The 12,855-nt window shown below is 50.8% G+C and overlaps 4 non-coding genes and 19 pseudogenes across 4 annotated transcripts; all 23 read left to right on the plus strand.

Annotated features, from left to right (window-relative positions):
* Nucleotides 1-20: 20 nt before the first annotated feature.
* Nucleotides 21-140, plus strand: LOC147053727 (5S ribosomal RNA; annotated as a pseudogene).
* Nucleotides 141-256: 116 nt separating this feature from the next.
* On the plus strand, nt 257-376 carry LOC147053728 (5S ribosomal RNA; annotated as a pseudogene).
* Nucleotides 377-493: 117 nt separating this feature from the next.
* Nucleotides 494-613, plus strand: LOC147053729 (5S ribosomal RNA; annotated as a pseudogene).
* A 115-nt stretch (nt 614-728) lies between these two features.
* On the plus strand, nt 729-848 carry LOC147053730 (5S ribosomal RNA; annotated as a pseudogene).
* Nucleotides 849-963: 115 nt separating this feature from the next.
* Nucleotides 964-1,083, plus strand: LOC147053731 (5S ribosomal RNA). Its single transcript, XR_015067173.1, has one exon. It is a non-coding gene; the product is annotated as a 5S ribosomal RNA (ribosomal RNA).
* A 116-nt stretch (nt 1,084-1,199) lies between these two features.
* On the plus strand, nt 1,200-1,319 carry LOC147053732 (5S ribosomal RNA; annotated as a pseudogene).
* Nucleotides 1,320-1,444: 125 nt separating this feature from the next.
* On the plus strand, nt 1,445-1,564 carry LOC147053733 (5S ribosomal RNA). The gene has a single exon (XR_015067092.1). It is a non-coding gene; the product is annotated as a 5S ribosomal RNA (ribosomal RNA).
* Nucleotides 1,565-1,680: 116 nt separating this feature from the next.
* LOC147053734 (5S ribosomal RNA) lies at nt 1,681-1,800 on the plus strand (annotated as a pseudogene).
* Nucleotides 1,801-1,916: 116 nt separating this feature from the next.
* LOC147053735 (5S ribosomal RNA) lies at nt 1,917-2,036 on the plus strand (annotated as a pseudogene).
* Nucleotides 2,037-2,161: 125 nt separating this feature from the next.
* LOC147053736 (5S ribosomal RNA) lies at nt 2,162-2,281 on the plus strand (annotated as a pseudogene).
* Nucleotides 2,282-2,634: 353 nt separating this feature from the next.
* Nucleotides 2,635-2,754, plus strand: LOC147053737 (5S ribosomal RNA; annotated as a pseudogene).
* A 115-nt stretch (nt 2,755-2,869) lies between these two features.
* LOC147053738 (5S ribosomal RNA) lies at nt 2,870-2,989 on the plus strand (annotated as a pseudogene).
* A 116-nt stretch (nt 2,990-3,105) lies between these two features.
* Nucleotides 3,106-3,225, plus strand: LOC147053739 (5S ribosomal RNA; annotated as a pseudogene).
* A 116-nt stretch (nt 3,226-3,341) lies between these two features.
* Nucleotides 3,342-3,461, plus strand: LOC147053740 (5S ribosomal RNA; annotated as a pseudogene).
* A 126-nt stretch (nt 3,462-3,587) lies between these two features.
* On the plus strand, nt 3,588-3,707 carry LOC147053741 (5S ribosomal RNA; annotated as a pseudogene).
* A 343-nt stretch (nt 3,708-4,050) lies between these two features.
* On the plus strand, nt 4,051-4,170 carry LOC147053742 (5S ribosomal RNA; annotated as a pseudogene).
* Nucleotides 4,171-4,522: 352 nt separating this feature from the next.
* Nucleotides 4,523-4,642, plus strand: LOC147053743 (5S ribosomal RNA; annotated as a pseudogene).
* A 115-nt stretch (nt 4,643-4,757) lies between these two features.
* Nucleotides 4,758-4,877, plus strand: LOC147053744 (5S ribosomal RNA). Its single transcript, XR_015067129.1, has one exon. It is a non-coding gene; the product is annotated as a 5S ribosomal RNA (ribosomal RNA).
* A 116-nt stretch (nt 4,878-4,993) lies between these two features.
* LOC147053745 (5S ribosomal RNA) lies at nt 4,994-5,113 on the plus strand (annotated as a pseudogene).
* Nucleotides 5,114-5,231: 118 nt separating this feature from the next.
* Nucleotides 5,232-5,351, plus strand: LOC147053746 (5S ribosomal RNA; annotated as a pseudogene).
* A 116-nt stretch (nt 5,352-5,467) lies between these two features.
* LOC147053747 (5S ribosomal RNA) lies at nt 5,468-5,587 on the plus strand (annotated as a pseudogene).
* A 1,702-nt stretch (nt 5,588-7,289) lies between these two features.
* Nucleotides 7,290-7,409, plus strand: LOC147053748 (5S ribosomal RNA; annotated as a pseudogene).
* A 115-nt stretch (nt 7,410-7,524) lies between these two features.
* LOC147053749 (5S ribosomal RNA) lies at nt 7,525-7,643 on the plus strand. The gene has a single exon (XR_015067072.1). It is a non-coding gene; the product is annotated as a 5S ribosomal RNA (ribosomal RNA).
* Nucleotides 7,644-12,855: the final 5,212 nt, after the last annotated feature.

The raw sequence follows: 12,855 nt of genomic DNA on the forward strand, positions 1-12,855 counted from the left end.
AAACTTTGGTGAGCTTGATGGCTTACGGCCATACTACCCTGAGAACGCCCGATCTCGTTCGATCTCGGTAGCTTAAGCAGGGTCGGGCCTGGTTAGTACTTGAATGGGAGACCGCCTGGGAATACCAGGTGCTGAAAGCCTTTTTTTTACCCCCCCACGTCGATTGTGAAAGGAAAGCCATCAAGTACTGCCGTTGCTTGGCACGGTTTCAGGGGCGATTGTGTCTATAAAATGCAAAACTTTGATGAGTTTGACGGTTTACGGCCATACTACCCTGAGAACGCCCGATCTCGTCCGATCTCGGAAGCTAAAGCAGGGTCGGGCCTGCTTAGTACTTGAATGGGAGACCGCCTGCGAATACCAGGTGCTGAAAGCCTATTTTTACCCCCCCCCACGTCGATTGTGAAAGGAAAGCCATCAAGTACCGCCTTCACTTGGCACGGTTTCAGGGGTGATTGTGTCTATAAAATGCAAAACTTTGGTGAGCCTGACGGCTTACGGCCATACTACCCTGAGAACGCCCGATCTCGTTCGATCTCGGAAACTAAAGCAGGGTCGGGCCTGGTTAGTACTTGAATGGGAGACCGCCTGGGAATACCAGGTGCGGAAAGCCTATTTTTACCACCCCACGTCGATTGTGAAAGGAAAGCCATCAAGTAACGCCGTTGCTTGGCCCGGTTTCAGGGGCGATTGTGTCTATAAAATGCCAAACTTTGGTGAGTTTGACGGCTTACGGCCATACTGCCCTGAAAACGCCCAATATCGTCCGATCTTGGAAGCTAAAGCAGGGTCGGGCCTGGTTAGTACTTGAATGGGAGACCGCCTGGGAATACCAGTTGCTGAAAGCCTTTTTTTTACCCCCCCCACGTCGATTGTGAAAGGAAAGCCATCAAGTACCGCCGTTGCTTGGCGGTTTCAGGGGCGATTGTGTCTATAAAATGCAAAACTTTGGTGGGTTTGACGGCTTACGGCCATACTACCCTGAGAACGCCCGATCTCGTCCGATCTCGGAAGCTAAAGCAGGGTCGGGCCTGGTTAGTACTTGAATGGGAGACCGCCTGGGAATACCAGGTGCTGAAAGCCTATTTTTACCCCCCCCACGTCGATTGTGAAAGGAAAGCCATCAAGTACCGCCGTTGCTTGGCACGGTTTCAGTGGTGATTGTGTCTATAAAATGCAAAACTTTGGTGAGTTTGACGGCTTACGGCCAAACTACCCTGAGAACGCCCGATCTCGTCCGATCTCGGTAGCTAAAGCAGGGCCGGGCCTGGTTAGTACTTGAATGGGAGACCGCCTGGGAATACCAGGTGCTGAAAGCCATTTTTTACACACACTCCCCCCCCCACGTTGATTGTGAAAGGAAAGCCATCAAGTACCGCCGTTGCTTGTCCCGGTTTCAGGGGCGATTGTGTCTATAAAATGCAAAACTTTGGTGAGCTTGACGGCTTACGGCCATACTACCCTGAGAACGCCCGATCTCGTCCGATCTCGGAAGCTTAAGCAGGGTCGGGCCTGGTTAGTACTTGAATGGGAGACCGCCTGGGAATACCAGGTGCTGAAAGCCTTTTTTTTACCCCCCCAAGTCGATTGTGAAAGGAAAGCCATCAAGTACCGCCGTTGCTTGGCACGGTTTCAGGGGCGATTGTGTCTATAAAATGCAAAACTTTGGTGCGTTTGACGGCTTACGGCCATACTACCCTGAGAACGCCCGATCTCGTCCGATCTCGGAAGCTGAAGCAGTGTCGGGCCTGGTTAGTACTTGAATGGGAGACCGCCTGGGAATACCAGGTGCTGAAAGCCTATTTTTACCCCCCCCACGTCGATTGTGAAAGGAAAGCCATCAAGTACCGCCGTTGCTTGGCACGGTTTCAGGGGTGATTGTGTCTATAAAATGCAAAACTTTGGTGAGTTTGACGGCTTACGGCCAAACTACCCTGAGAACGCCCGATCTCGTCCGATCTCGGTAGCTAAAGCAGGGCCGGGCCTGGTTAGTACTTGAATGGGAGACCGCCTGGGAATACCAGGTGCTGAAAGCCATTTTTTACACACACACCCCCCCCCACGTCGATTGTGAAAGGAAAGCCATCAAGTACCGCCGTTGCTTGGCACGGTTTCAGGGGCGATTGTGTCTATAAAATGCAAAACTTTGGTGAGTTTGACGGCTTACGGCCATACTACCCTGAGAACGCCCGATCTCGTTCGATCTCGGAAGCTTAAGCAGGGTCGGGCCTGGTCAGTACTTGGATGGGAGACCGCCTGGGAATACCAGGTGCTGAAAGCCTATTTTTACCACCCCACGTCGATTGTGAAAGGAAAGCCATCAAGTACCACCGTTGCTTGGCACGGTTTCAGAGGCGATTGTGTCTATAAAATGCAAAACTTTGGTGAGTTTGACGGCTTACGGCCATACTGCCCTGAGAACGCCCGATATCGTCTGATCTCGGAAGCTAAAGCAGTGTCGGGCCTGGTTACTACTTGAATGGGAGAATGCCTGGGAATACCAGTTGCTGAAAGCCTTTTTTTACCCCCCCCCCACGTCGATTGTGAAAGGAAAGCCATCAAGTACCGCCGTTGCTTGGCACGGTTTCAGGGGCGATTGTGTCTATAAAATGCAAAACTTTGGTGAACCTGACGGCTTACGGCCATACTACCCTGAGAACGCCCGATCTCGTCCGATCTCGGAAGCTAAAGCAGGGTCGGTCCTGGTTAGTACTTGAATGGGAGACCGCTTGGGAATACCAGGTGCTGAAAGCCTATTTTTACCCCCCCATGTCGATTGTGAAAGGAAAGCCATCAAGTACCGCTGTTGCTTGGCACGGTTTCTGGGGCGATTGTGTCTATAAAATGCAAAACTTTGGTGGGTTTGACGGCTTACGGCCATACTACCCTGAGAACGCCCGATCTCGTCCGATCTCGTAAGCTTAAGCAGGGTCGGGCCTGGTTAGTACTTGAATGGGAGACCGCCTGGGAATACCAGGTGCTGAAAGCCTTTTTTTTACCCCCCCACGTCGATTGTGAAAGGAAAGCCATCAAGTACCGCCGTTGCTTGGCACGGTTTCAGGGGCGATTGTGTCTATAAAATGCAAAACTTTGGTGGGTTTGACGGCTTACGGCCATACTACCCTGAGAACGCCCGATCTCGTCCGATCTCGGAAGCTAAAGCGGGGTCGGGCCTGGTTAGTACTTGAATGGGAGACCGCCTGGGAATACCAGGTGCTGAAAGCCTATTTTTACCCCCCCCACGTCGATTGTGAAAGGAAAGCCATCAAGTACCGCCGTTGCTTGGCACGGTTTCAGGGGTGATTGTGTCTATAAAATGCAAAACTTTGGTGAGTTTGACGGCTTACGGCCAAACTACCCTGAGAACGCCCGATCTCGTCCGATCTCGGTAGCTAAAGCAGGGCCGGGCCTGGTTAGTACTTGAATGGGAGACCGCCTGGGAATACCAGGTGCTGAAAGCCATTTTTTACACACACACACCCCCCCCACGTCGATTGTGAAAGGAAAGCCATCAAGTACCGCCGTTGCTTGGGACGGTTTCAGGGGCGATTGTGTCTATAAAATGCAAAACTTTGGTGAGCTTGACGGCTTACGGCCATACTACCCTGAGAACGCCCGATCTCGTCCGATCTCAGAAGCTTAAGCAGGGTCGGGCCTGGTTAGTACTTGAATGGGAGACCGCCTGGGAATACCAGGTGCTGAAAGCCTTTTTTTTACCCCCCCACGTCGATTGTGAAAGGAAAGCCATCAAGTACCGCCGTTGCTTGGCACGGTTTCAGGGGCGATTGTGTCTATAAAATGCAAAACTTTGGTGGGTTTGACGTCTTACGGCCATACTACCCTGAGAACGCCCGATCTCGGAAGCTGAAGCAGGGTCGGGCCTGTTTAGTCCTTGAATGGGAGACCGCCTGGGAATACCAGGTGCTGAAAGCCTTTTTTTACCCCCCCCCACGTTGATTGTGAAAGGAAAGCCATCAAGTACCGCCGTTGCTTGGCACGGTTTCAGGGGCGATTGTGTCTATAAAATGCAAAACTTTGGTGAGTTTGACGGCTTACGGCCATACTACCCTGAGAACGCCCGATCTCGTTCGATCTCGGAAGCTTAAGCAGGGTCGGGCCTGGTCAGTACTTAGATGGGAGACCGCCTGGGAATACCAGGTGCTGAAAGCCTATTTTTACCACCCCACGTCGATTGTGAAAGGAAAGCCATCAAGTACCACCGTTGCTTGGCACGGTTTCAGAGGCGATTGTGTCTATAAAATGCAAAACTTTGGTGAGTTTGACGGCTTACGGCCATACTGCCCTGAGAACGCCCGATATCGTCTGATCTCGGAAGCTAAAGCAGTGTCGGGCCTGGTTACTACTTGAATGGGAGAATGCCTGGGAATACCAGTTGCTGAAAGCCTTTTTTTACCCCCCCCCACGTCGATTGTGAAAGGAAAGCCATCAAGTACCGCCGTTGCTTGGCACGGTTTCAGGGGCGATTGTGTCTATAAAATGCAAAACTTTTTTGAACCTGACGGCTTACGGCCATACTACCCTGAGAACGCCCGATCTCGTCCGATCTCGGAAGCTAAAGCAGGGTCGGTCCTGGTTAGTACTTGAATGGGAGACCGCTTGGGAATACCAGGTGCTGAAAGCCTATTTTTACCCCCCCATGTCGATTGTGAAAGGAAAGCCATCAAGTACCGCTGTTGCTTGGCACGGTTTCTGGGGCGATTGTGTCTATAAAATGCAAAACTTTGGTGGGTTTGACGGCTTACGGCCATACTACCCTGAGAACGCCCGATCTCGTCCGATCTCGGAAGTTAAAGCAGGGTTGGGCCTGGTTAGTACTTGGATGGGAGACCGACTGGGAATACCAGGTGCTGAAAGCCTTTGTTTACCCCCCCTACGTCGATTGTGAAAGGAAAGCCATCAAGTACCGCCGTTGCTTGGCACGGTTTCAGGGGCGATTGTGTCTATAAAATGCAAAACTTTGGTGAGTTTGACGGCTTACGACCATACTGCCCTGAAAACGCCCGATATCGTCCGATCTCGGAAGCTAAAACAGGGTCGGGCCTGGTTAGTACTTGAATGGGAGACCGCCTGGGAATACCAGGTGCTGAAAGCCTTTTTTTACCTCCCCCCCACGTTGATTGTGAAAGGAAAGCCATCAAGTACCGCCGTTGCTTGGCACGGTTTCAGGGGCGATTGTGTCTATAAAATGCAAAACTTTGGTGGGTTTGACAGCTTACGGCCATACTACCTTGAGAACGCCCGATCTCGTCCGATCTCGAAAGTTAAAGTAGGGTCGGGCCTGGTTAGTACTTGGATGGGAGACCGCCTGGGAACACCAGGTGCTGAAAGCCTTTTTTTTACCCCCCCACGTCGATTGTGAAATGAAAGCCATCAAGTACCGCCGTTGCTTGGCACGGTTTCAGGGGCAATTGTGTCTATAAAATGCAAAACTTTGGTGTTTTTGACGGCTTACGGTCATACTACCTTGAGAACGCCCGATCTCGTCCCATCTCGCTAGTTAAAGCAGGGTCGGGCCTGGTTAGTACTTGGATGGGAGACCGCCTGGGAATACCAGGTGCTGAAAGCCTTTTTTTACCCCCCCCCCACGTCGATTGTGAAAGGAAAGCCATCAAGTACCGCCGTTGCTTGGCACGGTTTCAGGGGCGATTGTGTCTATAAAATGCAAAACTTTGTTGAGTTTGACGGCTAAAGGGAAATGTGCTTTCAGCAGTTAGCAAACATATTTTTCAAGGTTGTGTTAAACATATAATCATATCAATATAATATCTAGTATTGGAGTGCTTGTGTGGATTGGTGGGGGTGAGGAATGTGCAGGCACACTGCATGAACTTGTTTCTTCTAAGAGTTATGGAACAGGCCCAGGAAGGGAGTACGGGACGGTACGGAACGAAGGGAGTATGTTAGGTCTGAATATGATCAGACATTAAATCACATGCTGGAACAAAGAGGAGAAGACAACCAGGATGAGTTTACTCGCGAGGAGAACGATAGAGAAAGGAAGCTCAGTTACAATCTCCACCAGTTCTGAGTTCCTCCCCCACGTGCTCCTCCTTTTAATGTCTTGGATGCCCTGGCTACAGAGGCGTTGCTACACTGAAGGGAGGGGAGATAGTGGCTGTAGCAACGCTGATTAGCTAAGGAATGTAGTGTAGTGTGAATTGATCTTCTCAACCCCCACATTGGGAGTGCAGAGTCTGCTTTCTTCCCCCAACCAGTTGTCCTCTCCACAGGTGGCCGACTCCTGCTCGACTGTGATCAGATAACTTGAAGCACTTTGAATGTCGCTTACCTGTGGAACAATGCAACTAACCCCTTGCTAAGTTTAACTTCTTAGTAAACTAACACAACACATAATAATAATAATAATATCTAACCTTACTTAAACCTTTCAGCACATATTAAGTAAATGTAAGGTAACTGATATACAGTTCCTTAAACGAACATTGAGTAAATATGGGATAACTTTAATGTGACTTCTTCAAACTGTATATAACCAATTTTGATCATCTACAATCTATGAATCAAAGCTACAGTTAACTAAAAGGAATGAAGTCCCTTTAAACTGACAAAGAACATTTCGCCTATGCAAAGAAGCTCTGCTCATTGTCATTGAAGACTTCTTACAAAACAAACACAAAAGTAACATAAGGACAGGAAGGAAACATAAGGCTGACGGGGATCAAAAGACATTCCTTGAACCAAATAGAAAGCATTTAGTTTAAAGGAGAGTCGTAAACTCATAAAGATAAGGCCTCCTGGTCTGGCAGGCCAAGGCTTCCCCCGAGATTATTCCAACAGAGTACCAGACGATAACACCTCGAGGTGGGTGAGGAGCGAGAACAAAGAACAATACCACGTCCAGGTGGTTGGGCTTCGAGAGGAAAATCCCCAACTCCTGACCACAGTGATGACACCTCGACGGGGAGGAGATGACCATCGACCAATCATCACACAATATTTTGCATGCTTTAATATTCATATTGTGTTTCTTTAAAACTGGGCAACCCGGAAGAATGTGTCGTCTTTTGGTGGTCACAGAAACGCACGAGTTTTAGTGTGAGGGACCCGGGACCCAGGCCTGTATTAGTGCGCTTTGTTAGGAATAAACATTTGGTAAATTTGGTCTGATTGATCTACTGGTCTTCTCTTTGACAGAACGAACTCGCAAAATTGTTAGGTGCGCCAGTGTGTGGATTAGGACATAGAAACTTGTGGTGTTGATCGTAATTTGGAGTCAGATCAATAGCTAAAATCCGTATCCTAACACGGCTTACGGCCATACTACCCTGAAAACGCCCAATCTCGTCCGATCTCGGTAGCTACAGCAGGGTCGGGCCTGGTTAGTACTTGAATGGGAGACCGCCTGCGAATACCAGGTGCTGAAAGCCTATTTTTACCACCCCACGTCGATTGTGAAAGGAAAGCCATCAAGTACCACCGTTGCTTGGCACGGTTTCCGAGGCGATTGTGTCTATAAAATGCAAAACTTTGGTGAGTTTGACGGCTTACGGCCATACTGCCCTGAAAACGCCCGATATCGTCCGATCTCGGAAGCTAAGCAGGTTCGGGCCTGGTTAGTACTTGGATGGGAGACCGCCTGGGAATACCAGGTGCTGTAAGCTTTTACATATTTACTTATTTTTCACTTCAATCGTTCAAGCAATTTTTTACAACACCCATCACGTATGACATTTGGGAAACTGCAAGCGTAGCTTCAACTCCGACATTGAAACTAAAACCCGAGTGTTAGAGATGTTCCGACTCTAACTTATTTTGCAAGAACCACACGGGAGACAGTATGTCCTTTGAACACTTGCAAGTGGAGAATTTGTTCGTTACTGTAGATACAGCAATGTCCGAACAAAGTCTGCCGTTGCATTCATGCAAGACAGTATTTAGAAGAAGGGTGGGGTGAGAGTGGCCAAGGTGGGGGTGACAATTTACATGTGTCGTGGTCACCTCAGCAAATGGTTAACCACTTCAGATGGTCCCAGTTAAAACAAAGTTCATCATTCTAGTCTACATCCCAACATAATCATACGATCAAGATAGTTCATAAACCCTAACATATCCCTCCTGTTTATCATATGATTATGTCCACCCCGATCAATCAAACATAAGTAAGAAAATATAATGAAGAAATAAAAACAACAATAAAATCAACACACAGAAACAGCAGATCTGCCAAGATGGCGGCGCGTGCACACGCAGCGGCCTCTCTCCGTCCCAACCGATCGGTGTTTTGTTCATCTAATAAGTGTTTGTCAGACAGTTTTATGTGTTTGTCTGATCGTACCATGTTGCGCTACAAGTACAGCAGGCAGGTTCTGCTCGACATCGGCGAAAGCGAGTTTTGCGGCGTTTCGGACTTTGATACGGGGACATTAAAGTCACTGGGACTGCTCCGGCCTGAATCATCGCCGGACTCGTCTGCTACTCCTTCCCCGGACAAGCAGCGTCGGAAGCGGTGTGCGAGGAGGCAGAAGAGGGGAAAGCGCGGAGGCGTCCGGGCCAGGCTAGCGGCGAACCCGACTCGCCCGGCCGTGCCTTCCATTCTTCTGGCGAATGTCCGGTCGCTGGACAACAAGATGGATTACATTCATCTGCTGAGATCCACGAACCGGGCAGTGAGCAACTGCTGCGTGTTCGTGTTCACTGAAACTTGGCTGAATGTCAACATTCCGGACTCTGCTGTGCAACTGGAGCGGCTGGCGTGCTTTCGAGCGGACCGGGCAATTGAAGAAGGAGGGAAATCGCGTGGAGGAGGTATATGTGTCTACATCCGCGACGAATGGTGCCGGGACTCTGTAGTGGTATGCAGGCACTGCTCGCCACTGGCGGAGTTTGTGATCGTTAAGTGCCGTCCTTTTTACCTACCAAGGGAGTTTGCTGCGATTCTGCTTGTCGCGGTCTACATCCCGCCTTCCAACGTTGGAAGTGACAGGATCACGGCCCTTAATGAACTTTATCGGGCTGTCAGTGATCAGCAGACGGCGCACCCTGACGGTCTCATCATCTTCGCTGGTGATTTTAATCATGCTGACCTGAAGTCTGTCTTTCCAAAGCTTCACCAGCATGTTACTTTTCCAACGCGTGGTGGCAGCTTCCTGGACTTGGTCTACACTGCACATAAAGGAGCTTTCAAGGCCACCCCCCTCCCCAACATCGGACTTTCTGACCACGTCACCGTTCTGCTTACCCCCGCGTACAGACAGAGAGTGAGAACTTCCAGGCCGGTTCGCAAACGTGTTAGGGTGTGGCCTGAGGGGGCCTCTGATGCTCTTCGGGACTGCTTTGGCACTACAGACTGGGAAATGTTTAAGCAGGCAGCCACTTGCGACAATCGGACGGACATTGAGGAGTATGCTGACTCTGTGACCTCTTACATCGCTAAGTGCATTGATGATGTGACCCTCACAAAGTACGTCGTCACTCGGGCTAACTGGAAGCCATGGCTGACAGGGGCTGTCCTTGGGCTCCTGAGGGCCAGAGACAAAGCCTACAGGGCTGGGGATGCAGCGAGCGTGCGATCAGCAAGGGCGAAACTGTCCCGGGGCATCAAGGATGCGAAAAAGGCGTTCTCTTCCAAGATTACTGCTCACTTCAAAGACAGCAAGGATGCTCGGAGCCTGTGGCGAGGCATACAGACAATCACGGACTACAAGCCCGCGCCGCAGAGCTGTGAGGGCGACGTCCCTCTGCTCAACGAACTGAACCGCTTCTTTGCTCGCTTCGACGCTCAGAACGACACTTGCCCGCTGAAGAACCCTCCCCATCCGGACGAGCAGCCTCTGTGCCTCTCTGCCGTTAGCGTGAGGAAGACGCTTGCTGCTATCAACACCCGTAAGGCGGCGGGCCCGGACAACATCCCGGGACGGGCGCTGAAGGACTGCGCTGAGGAGCTGATGGATGTCTTCACGGACATCTTTAACATTTCCCTGCGGCAGGCCGTCGTCCCGTCTTGCTTCAAGGCTGCCACCATCATACCTGTGCCGAAAAATCCTGCTCCCTCCTGCTTCAATGACTACCGCCCTGTGGCACTGACCCCCATCGTCATGAAGTGCTTTGAGAGGCTTGTCTTGGCGCACGTCAGATCTGTTCTTCCCCCCACCGTGGACCCCTTCCAGTTTGCCTTCCGACCCAATCGGTCCTCTGAGGATGCCATCTGCTCTGCCCTCCACTCTGCCCTCACCCACCTGGAGAACAGGGACTCGTATGTGAGATTGCTGTTTGTGGACTTCAGTTCTGCATTCAACACCATTGTTCCACAGCGTCTCATTTGCAAACTTGTCAAGCTGGGCCTCAGTTCCTCCCTTTGCAACTGGCTACTGGACTTCCTCTGTCAGAGGCCTCAAGTAGTGCGTGTGGGCGACAGTGTCTCCGGCAGCATCACGCTGAGCACGGGGGCCCCTCAAGGCTGCGTGCTCAGTCCGCTGCTCTTCACCCTGCTGACGCATGACTGCACTGCGACCTACGGCAGCAACCGCGTGCTGAAATATGCCGACGACACGACTGTGGTGGGTCTGCTCACCGGTGGCGACGAGACTCACTACAGATCGGAGGTCGACCTTTTGGCCGCTTGGTGCAGGGACAACAACCTTCTGCTGAACGTCAACAAGACCAAGGAGATTATCATTGACTTCCGGAAGGGTCACACCCACCACCTGCCGCTGACCGTCGACGGAGCTGTGGTGGAGAGAGTGAGTAGCACCAGATTCCTGGGGGTGCACATCAGTGAGGACCTCTCCTGGACCACCAACACTGCGTCGCTGGTGAAGAAGGCCCAGCGCCGCCTGTACTTTCTGCGGAAACTCAGGCGGGCAAGTGCTCCTCCCGCCGTCATGACCACATTCTACCGTGGCACCATTGTGAGCGTCCTCTCCAGCTGCATCGCTGTGTGGGGTGGTGGCTGCTCTGAGTACAACATGAAGGCCCTGCAGCGCATAGTGACCACTGCGAGTAAAATCATCGGGGCCCCACTCCCCTCCCTGAAGGAAGTTTACGCCTCCCGTCTCACCCGCAAAGCGGCTCAGATTGTGTGTGATGAGAGTCACCCCGCTCACTCTTTGTTTGTACTTCTGCCCTCTAGGAAGAGATACAGATGCCTGCGCTCCCGCACCACCAGACTCAGGGACAGCTTCGTGCTCCAAGCTGTCCGGATCCTGAATTCCCTCCCCCCTCCACCCTCTGCTACATGACGTCCTGCTCTTTTGCGCTATGATCTGGCTGTCTGCTATTAGCGCGCTTGTTCCATTTTGCTGCTCTTATTTGTCTATTTATTTATTTATTGTTTATTATTTGGGTTATTTGCTTATTACTTATTTGTTGCTCTTGTCTGTTCGTTTTTACTCTTTGTGCTGTTTGATGTGCGTGTTGTGTACTGTCTAGTCACCGTGGGACGGTGGGAAACGTAATTTCGATCTCTTTGTGTGCCTGGCATGTGAAGAAATTGACAATAAAGCGGACTTTGACTTTGACTTTTGACTTGATATCATTGTACCCATCACTTGCGAAGCATTTTTGATAGTCAAATCATTAAGTTTCTGTAAAACATGCTCGGCTAAACATCATCTACGCAATCTACGTAGATCAATTTTAGTGTGTGAGTGAAAAACCTGCGGCAAGATGTTATAATGCAGGAAAAGTCTCACACGGTCCCTCTGCCTTAGGCGACCATAATGTTATCAATAACAACAGTCAAGACAAAAGCTGCTCGTGATTGTTCAGCCGTCGGGGGCTTGGCACGCCCACTGTTGGAGGGTGAGCACAATTCTCACCCCCTCTGCAGCACTGCTTCGTCGGGGGAGAACCTGGAAGTGTCTGCCGCGCGGTTGTCGTCTTCAGTCTTCAGTGGCCAGGGTAGACTACCTGGCCACCAAGGGGCAAGAGGATTATTCTGCCTCTATTTGAATTGGGGGCGGGGACGCTGTCGATGGTGGATCTGCTTCCTTGCTGGAACCGTCGTGTTGCAGTCATCAAGTCCAGAACCATCCTGTTTTGTAAGACCATTAGCCTAATAGCCTGAATCGCTCTGTTTTGTCCATCACTGACCCCAGACAGGATCATGAGAGTCAAAGGTCACAACAGCCCTGCGTCGACGTCCAGAAGAGTTGCGTGCTGTCGTCAACTGATGATGTTGTATTCTGTAGGTGTGGTCTGTCACCCACACTGGTGCACACACTCTTGTCCAGTTGGCGGGCAGCATCGGACAACCTTTTTGATCACAAAGCCACCAGCCATTCTGTATGAAGTAGGTTCTGTTTGATGGCGCAGCCATGTTGGTAGGAGAGCCCTCACCACTTGAAATGGCTCTCTTATCCTGACACTCAGCGGTGATGTCCAAAGCTCCCATCCAGTGTCCTCCTGGAGAGCAGTCGTCGTTGATGCATTTGTGGGTCTCGTTTCCTTGGATGTAACATGTGTAGTTCACTCCAGCTGGTCTCTCTGTGTAGGCCACTTGCGGCAATGTTCGTCCTTTAACATGCGTTGACATTAACCCAAAAGAGTTCGATCACAGGTTCTTTTCTGTGAGTCCAGGGCGGTAGGGGTAGCATCACTGACTGTGACAGCATGGTGCTGAAATCCAAACCCCTCCCACAAAGGCCATGCATTTGCTTCAGTGACAGTCATTGTTCTGGCCTCCAGGTCAACTTTTGTGGAGGAAGGGGGGGAGTTTGGAACACACACATAGCATTCCTCCTGTGTGTGAGCTCTCACAGTGAACTTTACGCACCGGTACCAAGTGTAGGTTTTGTATGGGTTTCTGGGATCCCATGACCAGTCCTCGAAATTCTCATCATGTGACCATCTTCTTCCACGAATGACACTGTCCAT

The sequence above is a fragment of the Syngnathus leptorhynchus genome, chromosome 8 (assembly GCF_054491065.1).
Source record: "Syngnathus leptorhynchus isolate UIUO chromosome 8, UIUO_Slep, whole genome shotgun sequence".
In the NCBI taxonomy this organism is placed as follows: Eukaryota; Metazoa; Chordata; class Actinopteri; order Syngnathiformes; family Syngnathidae; genus Syngnathus; species Syngnathus leptorhynchus.